Source organism: Acipenser ruthenus, chromosome 1 (genome assembly GCF_902713425.1).
Source record: "Acipenser ruthenus chromosome 1, fAciRut3.2 maternal haplotype, whole genome shotgun sequence".
NCBI classification, from domain to species: Eukaryota; Metazoa; Chordata; class Actinopteri; order Acipenseriformes; family Acipenseridae; genus Acipenser; species Acipenser ruthenus.
Window position 1 is genome coordinate 104,790,317 of NC_081189.1, and position 9,726 is coordinate 104,800,042.

General features: G+C 39.7%; 1 long non-coding RNA gene across 1 annotated transcript; it reads left to right on the forward strand.

The window, feature by feature from the left end:
• Positions 1–4,042: 4,042 nt before the first annotated feature.
• Positions 4,043–9,235, forward strand: LOC131739389 (uncharacterized). Its single transcript, XR_009330502.1, has 5 exons — positions 4,043–5,811; positions 6,090–6,226; positions 6,526–7,269; positions 7,767–7,884; positions 9,014–9,235. It is a non-coding gene; the product is annotated as an uncharacterized LOC131739389 (long non-coding RNA).
• Positions 9,236–9,726: the final 491 nt, after the last annotated feature.

The following is a 9,726-nucleotide window of genomic DNA, read 5'->3' on the forward strand; positions in this document are numbered from 1 at the left end:
TTTAGGTAGTTAGTGAAACTGATCTGCTAGACACCAGGAAAAAATGGCTGCTTTAAAAAATATTTTTTTCCAAGACTGTACTCACGTTTCCATGGCAACAGCTGTCCCTAGTGGTGGGAATGTATCATTTCAGGGTGAAATATGGGCAAAACTGGCATGTCACCCATACTGATTAGCTCATGGCAGCCATGTTTGTTCATGTAGGAACTTTTCCTGAATAACTTTTTTAGAGGACACTACAAAGATAACGTATACCCAAGAATCACGTCAATCAGCCAAAGGGTTCATGAGGAGATGTCGTTTAAGCGTTTTTCGCAAAATCCAACATAGCTTCCACACCATGTGACCCATCAATTTTTCCTTAAGTAGAATCAATCGTGGACATGAGCGCACTATGTACAACATTTTTCACAGCTGTACTATTTACTGCTCATGAGTGCAGCCGTTTAAAAGTTATAGGCATTTGTAATTTGGGTGGAAGGAAAAAATAAATAATAATAATAAAAATCCTTACAACAACAATAGGCTTCCCGGCCATTCTGCGTTAATTAAGTAAACAATCGCCAATCATATTAAATATGTTTCCAGAAAATATTTGTCATCTAGGTTACTACAATAAATGAAATTAAGGGTAAAAATAGCAAAAGGTCATAACATGTAGTTAAACATGGCCATTAACTGGAAATGGAAAGTGCTGATATTGTACTGTAGTCAGAGGTTGTTTTTTGTTAGTTTAATGTGAAAACAGTAATACTGATAAACACACTATATTAGCATATTTAAAAAAAAAAAAAACTGTATACTGGAGTTTTAAAACTCTTTTTAATCTGTGTCAGGGCTCTGCTTTGGAAATCTGGTCAGCCTAGCTAAGGGTTATTGCTATTTCACTTTGATTGACAAGAAAGTCTTTTGGACAGTTGTATTTTTTTACTAATCATATCCCCTGACAGGAAAGCATGCAGGCATATGCAGCGAATGTGTACACCACTGTGACCGAGGAACTACTAAAGGGGAGACAGCGCAAATTTATTGCTGTGGAGCAGGAGTTCTTTAGATTGTGTTGGGATTCTGTTGCTACGGATACACAGAAACTGCAGGTTGGCCTTTCCAGCAAATTCAAAATAAAGAAGCTTCCTGTCAATAACAAGTAACAAGTAGTGATGAGCCCAATACATAAACTGCTATTGTTAGAAAGTCTTTGATTTACGGCTAAATGCTGCCCTCTAGTGTTCATGAATGTTATATTGTTCTCTTATACACGTCATCTTAGTGGGACAGTTTCCTTATGAGTCAGCTTAGATAGTCGGTTTTTCTGTATTGTCATAGACGGCTGAGAGTAAGCAAGCCCTTTCTTACACGAATAATCCATCTATCTGTGCGTCAGTGCCGAAATGTAAGTAATAATCTTAGTTATAAGTATTTCATCATCATTTCTGTTTAAGTTGATATCAGTACTTATACGTAAGATTTAAGTTTAATGATTGTAAACATAGCATAGTAAGCTCATGCATATTCACTCTGCCAATCGTAACGTTTCCTTAGTTTACTTAATTCCTTGTTTATTGGAACAAGCAGGGTTTATAGAAATCATTGTTTCTTGTTTATTACAGACCACAGATACTAGCATTACCCAGATACTAGTATAACACGGATAATATTATCTCCTCATTGGTGATTATAAACACGGATTGTTTACTTGATGCACGTTCTGAATAAACCCACACGTTCTGGAATTACCTGTCTCCCCGTGTCTACTCATCTGACCGTGAGCCTATCCTTAGGCATCTGTTCAACTTCACCAAAAGAACTAGTCTAGCCTGAAGAGGTCCCTGTCCTCTGTTACAGCTATTGTCTTCTAAAAACTGTCTAAACATTTCATGAACACCAAATTGTATTCAAGCCAAAACAGCAGCCTTTCAGTAACAAAAGTTTTTAAGTTAATGTTCTAACACTGCCTGACTGAACATCAGTCACTACGAACTGGTGTGCGGCCGCTGTGTTGCATTAACACATTTGTATGCAAATAATCCTGAAAAGACCACACAGAAACAAGTGTGCTACATATTTCTTCATTTAAAACAAAACTGTAAACACTGAGAAATCTACATGGGAATACCTAAATAATATTGTGGTTCCAATTATTTTAGGTCAGGGTTCTACTGGAATGGAGTGGCCCTCTTTCCCAGCCCACCTGAGGATGGCATTTATCCCAATATGAGTCTGCCTGTGTCCAGTGACAGCCTTCACTTATACGCGAAGACCATGGCAGACAATATCAAAGAGAGAGCAGCCTGGTTCAGAACCAACCATGTTCTCTGGCCATGGGTAAGATATTGTAAAATATGTATTTATATATATATATATATATATATATATATATATATATATATATATATATATATATATATATATATATATATTGTGGCAAACCAAGGGGTCGTGTTATAAATGGCAAGTATGTGACGGCAGAACTGCTAACAGGGCTCTGTCCTCTCACTGGATTGCGACCAGAGGGGGGTCTACAATTCGCAAAATGGCCACCCCAAAAAGACTACAAACCCCAACAGCCAGAGCAATGTGCCGAGGCGTGGCAGACACACCCGCAACAGTCATGGGGTGTGGCCGACCAATATAAAAAGGGTCAACACAGACCAGGAAGTGAAGAGAGAGAGGAGTAGAAGGTGGTGAGGCATTGGGGAGTGTGATATTACTGTTTTATGGATTTTGAATTGATTTACTGTGTATGACCTGGACCGACTGAGAACCCTACTGGCTGTGAACCAGATTTGTGAACTGACCCTTGATATCCCTGACCCTGTGAGCCATGTGTCCAACACAAGCAGTGACAAGCAGTTCTTTAATTCCTCGGTTCAGTTTGAAAACATGGACCCCCTTATGGATCACATTAACAGGCACTCGGATGAGTTGGGGGTCACGGTGCAGTACTCAACACTGAGCGAATACTTCCAGGCTGTTCACACTGCAAACCTCTCCTGGGAAGTGAGGGACAACCAGGACTTCCTACCATAGTCCACTGGTGGGTGCTTTTTTCATTTTTGTTCAATAGGTTTGCTACATTTCGTATTAGTGTTATCATAAGAAAAATACCCAATTGTAAATAATAATACTTTAAGAGACATTTAAATTACCAAAAATGGAATTACAGCTTTGTATGTACAGTAGGGAGTACATTATGTGTTATAGTTTTTTTTAATGCATATCAATCAAACTCTTTTGCTGCATTTTCTTGAATTAATTTCAAATAAGGACGTCATATGGCCCTGCTGATTTTGCTGGTAGGTTTGCACAGTTGATCTGAGGCAAAGTCAGTCAAGAAATTTGTGTTAATTAATTTGCCTTACAGGAGTTGTGCAACAACTAAATGATAATGTTGTAATCTCATTTAGTGAATCCAGTTATTTATAGTATTATTTGTAATTTTATGTTTTTATATTGTTCAGAGCCTTTTCAGGCGTGGGCTGGATTTTTTGCCTCTCGGAATGTCCTGAAAGGCGTTGCAAGGAGAGCGAGTTCTCTTCTCTATGCTGGAGAGTCCCTGTTCACACAGTATGCAGTGATGTACCCAAGCGGCCCCATCTCCAAAGAGTGGGCTCTAAAGCAGCCTAGGGGCTCCCGAGTGGCGCATCCAGTAATGGCGCTCCGCACGGAGTTCAGGATGTGCCGTATAGCCTGGAGGTCGCAAGTTTGAATCCAGGCTATGTCACAGCTGACCGTGACCGGGAGTTCCTAGGGGGCGGCACACAATTGGCAGAGTGCTGCCCAGGTAGGGAGGGCTTAGGTCGGCAGGGGAATCCATGACTCACCGCGCATCAGAGACCCCTGTGGCCGATAGGGCGCCTGTGGTTCTGCAGTGGAGCCGCCAGATCTCTGTTGTCCTCCGGCACTATAGGTCTGGTGGCATCGCTGTGGATCTGCAGTGCGAAAAATGACGGCTTGGCAGGAGCACATTTCGGAGGACGCGTGCTCCAGCCGCCGTTTCCCGAGTCGGCGGGGGGGGGGGGGGGGGGGGGGGGGTTTGCAAGCGGTGAGCCGAGGATACAGATAATAATTGGGCATACTAAATTGGGGAGAAAATGGGGGTAAAAAAATTGGCGACGACTAAATTTAATTTAAAAAAAAAAAAAAAAAAAAAAGCTGCCTAAACCTCACAAATCTGCAAGGCATAGATGCTCAGCCTGCCCCAAATGTGGAATTCGTGTTTTGCATTTTTATTTTTTTATCATTCAATACATTTCAATACACATGTTTCCCTAACGTAAAAAATTGATGAAATTCGTGGAAAAAAGCTAGACAAAAATATATATGTATTATTTTGAGGAATCAGACTAGTTAATAAAATTAGGTGTAGTGTATTGTTTTCTATTTAATTATTAAAAAAGATATGGGGTATAAAATTCTAACAAAAGGGGAGGGGGTGATTATTCAACAATGTTTATGTTTTGTGAGGGAAATAGGCGATATTGCTTTAAGGAATGGGGGCTGCAACAAAAAACTACATGGCCCAGACTGCCTAGCGCCAGGGTTAACTACGGGGCGGGGTTAAGCAGTATAAAAGATAGCAGAGCAGAGAAATCGGTGTGTTGTTTGGGGAAGCACTGCCCGATTGTGTTGCTGCATACCGGAGTTTACTGGAGTTCCTGCTGTTACTTTGTTTTGTCTGCTAAATAAACAAATAATAAGTACCTGCTGACACCGTAGTTAGTTTTGAAAAGTATAGTTTAGTTCAAAGAACCGTTTTGTGCATTCGCTTTTGTTTATTTATCAGTTTCCTGTAAAAATACAGCCAAGTTCAAATGTTGTGTGTTTATTTTGTTTGCCTGCGTTATTTACTGCGGTGAGGCAGAAAAGCCAAGGTCTGCTGGGCCAGAGCGAACCTGTGGAAACCTTTTGTTTGTGCTGTGTGAAGAATGGAGAAAGAAAACAAGGACACCACGACTGTAGAGGGGGACTGTGTATTGGTTTAGCACTTTGTGTATTGTTTGTACCACACTCATCACCCAGTGCCTCACTGTTTCTGGAGGGGGAGCCATTTCCCCACCTACCTGTGCTTCACTGTTCCTGGAGGGGGAGCTATTTCCCCAACATACCTGTGTTTCACTGCTCCTGGAGGGGGAGACAATTTCCCCAACTTACCTGTACTTCACCTTCACTGTTCCTGGAGGGGGAGCCATTTCCCCAACTTACCTCTGCTTCACTGTTCCTGGAGGGGGAGCCATTTCCCCAACTTGCCAGTGCTCTACTTTTCCTGGAGGGGGGAACCATTCCCCAACTTACCTTTCCTGACCTGTGTTCCTGGATACGTCATCCAGGGGAGCCTCCAACATTCCCTTACCTGAGAGGCCGGAGTGTCCCACGAGGGGGAGCCAGTGACCGGGACCAGTGTTACTGTCTCCTCTTCATCACCTACAGTTAGCTAGGGTCGAAGAAGTGAGCTAGTTAGTAGCCCGTACAGGGCGTGTCTATAAACGTCCTGTTTGTAAATACTTGTAAATAAAAAGCAACTTACCTGTGAATGCAGCATGTCCTTCTGATCCATACCTGGGGAAAAAACACACCCTAGTGGCGAGTACGAATAGCGTCTTTCACAGCTTAAATAGCATTTTTTTTTATTTTATTGTGAGGTACAACATCATGATGGTATTACAGGAACCGAGTCGCCCAAAGTTCGAAATATGTACCTAGACCATCTGACTCGAGGAATAATGGGCGTTAAGGAGTTAATGGCTGCATTATTCCTTTTATCAAGGAAAAACTCACCATACCCTGGCAACCTGGAAGTCAAGAGCAATAGTGAGTTATAACACATCAAATGAAATAAAAGTATTTCAGATATTTAATTTCCCTCCCTTGAGGTTGTGCTGTTTTTTGGATTGCCGACACAATTCATTGCTTTTATCTCTGGAATTATTATAGGTATAACATAAACCCTTGGGGAATTTGTTGGGTAACAGTGCTAGTGACCTCACATTATACGATCGGTTCATACAGCACTGTTAAATAAGGACTGCTTATTATATTGATGCTTGTTACTGTATATACATATTTTTAAATGTGTTCTGCTTTACCAGGCACCTCTCAGGACCTTCAACAACATATCCTAGTGTATAACCCACTGGCTTGGAATATCACTACATTCATCAATGTTACAGTGATGTTCCCAATGGCCAAGGTGTACGATGACAGTGGAAACCGTATTCCAGCACAGGTAACTTGATTGAACAATTACAGCAGTCTTCGAGTGCAGGATTAGGATTTGTAAATGGGTAGAAGTTGGCATGGTCACATTCTCTCCATTTCTGGTTTGGCCCTCTTCAAAATCCTGTAGAGTTTATTAGCATGTAAGAGCATATTCTTGTGTGTGTTTACCAGCATGTCAATGCTTTACAGAAACCGCTTGTTGTGATCATCTTTAGAGAAATGCATTCAGAGGTTGAGTATACTGTACTATACTTCAATTGTTTGTTTCTATTTATTCTAACTGGCTTCATGTCTTAACTGTTCCAGAAAAGCCCTCTGTGAAGAGTTGGCCTGAGGGACAAAGCAGGGTCCATGTGGAGTCTGTCAGCCTTTCTAAGTCATGGAAATCAATTATTACTACTCACAAGTCTCTACATTTTTTTTCTGGATTGGTAACTTTATTGGGTGCTTTTTCTTTTATGAACAAATCATGCTAATTATTTGCTGTAAATAGCATTGAGAAACTAGCCATACTTGTTTTTAGTTTGATATTGAAGAGGAACATTTTTTTGTAATGTGTTGCTATTTAAAGGGCAGCAGTGTGGAGTAGTGGTTAGGGCTCTGGACTCTTGACCGGAGGGTCGTGGGTTCAACCCCAGGTGGGGGACACTAGCTGCTGTACCCTTGAGCAAGGTACTTTACCTAGATTGCTCCAGTAAAAACCCAACTGTATAAATGGGTAATTGTATGTAAAAATAATGTATAATATAATGTAATTGTATGTAAAAAATAATGTGTAAAAAAAATAAAATAATGTAATTGTATGTAAAAGTAATGTGTAAATAAAATAATGTAATTGTATGTAAAAATAATGTGATATCTTGTAACAATTGTAAGTCGCCCTGGATAAGGGCGTCTGCTAAGAAATAAATAATAATAAAATACTGTACGATTACAGAAAAACAGAAACAAGCTGACCCAGATTTTGATCGGGTGCTGCTGAGAATCATGCATTTATATGAGGTTGAAGAAGATCCTGTTCTGTCCCTGCCTGCAACTATCAATCTGAAGGTATGAAGAAAAGTATATGTCTGAATATATGCACTGTATTTTGAACTCTTCAGAGTTTTGGAGGTAATGTTCATATTTGACAGTTAGATGAACAGATTGGTTCATTGTGTACAGGGGGCACTGAGGTCTTGCTAATTTAAACATTAACTCTACAGGGATGGAAATAAGATTCCCAATACATAGCGGTTTCACCCATTCCAGGTTTTACTAGGTAACTATTAGTAAAACCAGGAGTGGATCAAACTGCTATGCAGCGTGAGTCTTATTTCCATCCTTACTTTATCAGTTAAACACTAGGATTTCCAAACTCAATGTCCATGTGGGCCCATTAACCTTTCTGGCAAGTAGAAATGTAACTTGGTTTGGAGAGAGGTTTTTTGACTGTGTGGGTGCAATATGTATATTTATGGAAATGTTGTAACTCTGCAAACTGCAAACCCTTCACCTTGCTTTCATTGTTTTGTATAATGAATCACCTGTTTTACATATCTGACTAGGATCTGCTTAGTGGTTTGGGCACAGTGGCCTCTGTGGAAGAGCGTTCCCTCACAGGAACCTGGGATCTCAGTGAGCTGAACAGATGGAAATGGAGAACCTCACAGAAAGAAGACAAAGGTGGGGTGTTTCAGTATGATTTCATTATGAAATAACTAAAGTGGTGTGATATATACTGTATTCAATGTAAAATAGCCAAACAGCCAGTCAACAAGAATTCTTGATTCTACATAAAACTTTAAACAAAATGGACATAGCAGGCTCTTTAATGTTACATATGTGTGTGAAGCTACAAGAGACAGGAAACTACAAACTTATATGGATGTTCTTCTAGCTGTTATTTGTCAATGAGGGGATGGGATATGAATTTATTAATTTCTTCAAGTTTATGGACCACGGACATCATTCTGAATATTTATTACCACAACGTGCAAATGTTACCAATCCTGCAGTTCTTGAGCAAGGCTGCAAAATTGGTGCCTTTTGTAAGGCTGACCTTGAGCAAGTGGAAGTTTATAAATATCTGGGTATTTGGCTAGACAGTGCACTTACTTTTAAACCACATATCGGTAAACTACAATCGAAAGTTCGAGCTAGACTCGGCTTTCTTTACCGAAATAAATCATGCTTCACTCAGCCAGCTGTACTTACTGGTACAGATGTCTGTACTACCCATTTTAGATTATGGAGATGTCATTTATAAAGCTGCTTCTAATGTTACCCTTAGGAAGCTTGATGCTTTATATCACTCTGCAATAAGATTTGTCACTGGTGCTCCCTATCTCTCTCATCACTGTGATCTCTACACTTTGGTTGGCTGGCCCTCACTTCAAACACGTCGGCTATGTCATTAGTACAGACTCATTTATAAAACCCTAATCGGGAAATCTCTGTTTAAGCGAATTGTTGACTTGTCTCCTATTACAACCTTCGATTCAGCAATTTGATTAGTTTAATTGTCCCTCGTGTTTTTACTGCTGTTGGGCATAACTCATTCCAATATGCAGCTGCTCATGATTGGAATGAGGTACAATCAAGGCTTAAACTCCCTAGTTTTATCTCAGAGGGTGCTTTCTTTTTTAGACTTGAAGCTCTTTTCCCTGTTTCATGTGCTTTTTATTGATTTTGTATTGTTGTAATGTCTCTAACTGTCTATATATTGTTGTTTGTTGTATTTATGTTGCCTCCTGGCCAGGTCGGCATTTTAAATGAGAACTTGTTCTTAATGTCTTTACCTGGTTAAATAAAGGTTTGAATTGAATTGAATACGGTACATCAAGTCATCGACCCAGAAGGAAAGCGATGTAGCAACTGTGGATTGCAGAAGAAATGGTTGCACTCGCTAACCAAGGGGGTGTGACTGACAGTACAAAAGGTGATCTGTTCCTTTGTTTATGGTTAAGAGAGAACCGCTGAAGGACGAAAGTAAAATAACCGTGAGTGTTTAGTGTTTGTTTGTTTTGTCTAATTGTACTGTTTGTTATTTATTAGACGGCTAACAGGATCCGGAGCTGTCGCTTAAGGCCAGCACGAAACCGGACAACACTTCACCATTGTTCACGGATAAATTGTATTTTCACCACTTGCATGTTAGTACTCACTGTGGACTTGTGATTGTGTGTTTCATACTGTGTATATTATTTCGGGACTGTAACCCATAGTTTAAACAGTGCAATACACATTGCTGTGTATTGCCTGGGATTATTGTTTGTGGTCACAAACGACCTGGGCCGTTCTTAAGTTAAACTTTTTTCTTAATTTTGGACTTAAGAAAAAAGTTAAGAAAAGCTGCTATTCTTGAAAAAAAAAACAAGTATTTTCTTAAAAATGTTCTTATCTTTAAGATATCTAAACACTTGTCTTAAATAAGTATTACATGTTTGGAGTACACTCATAAAAGAATACTGTATTTAGGAAAAAAAAATCATATTGTTTTTGTGTAATTAAATTTAAGCAGCAAAA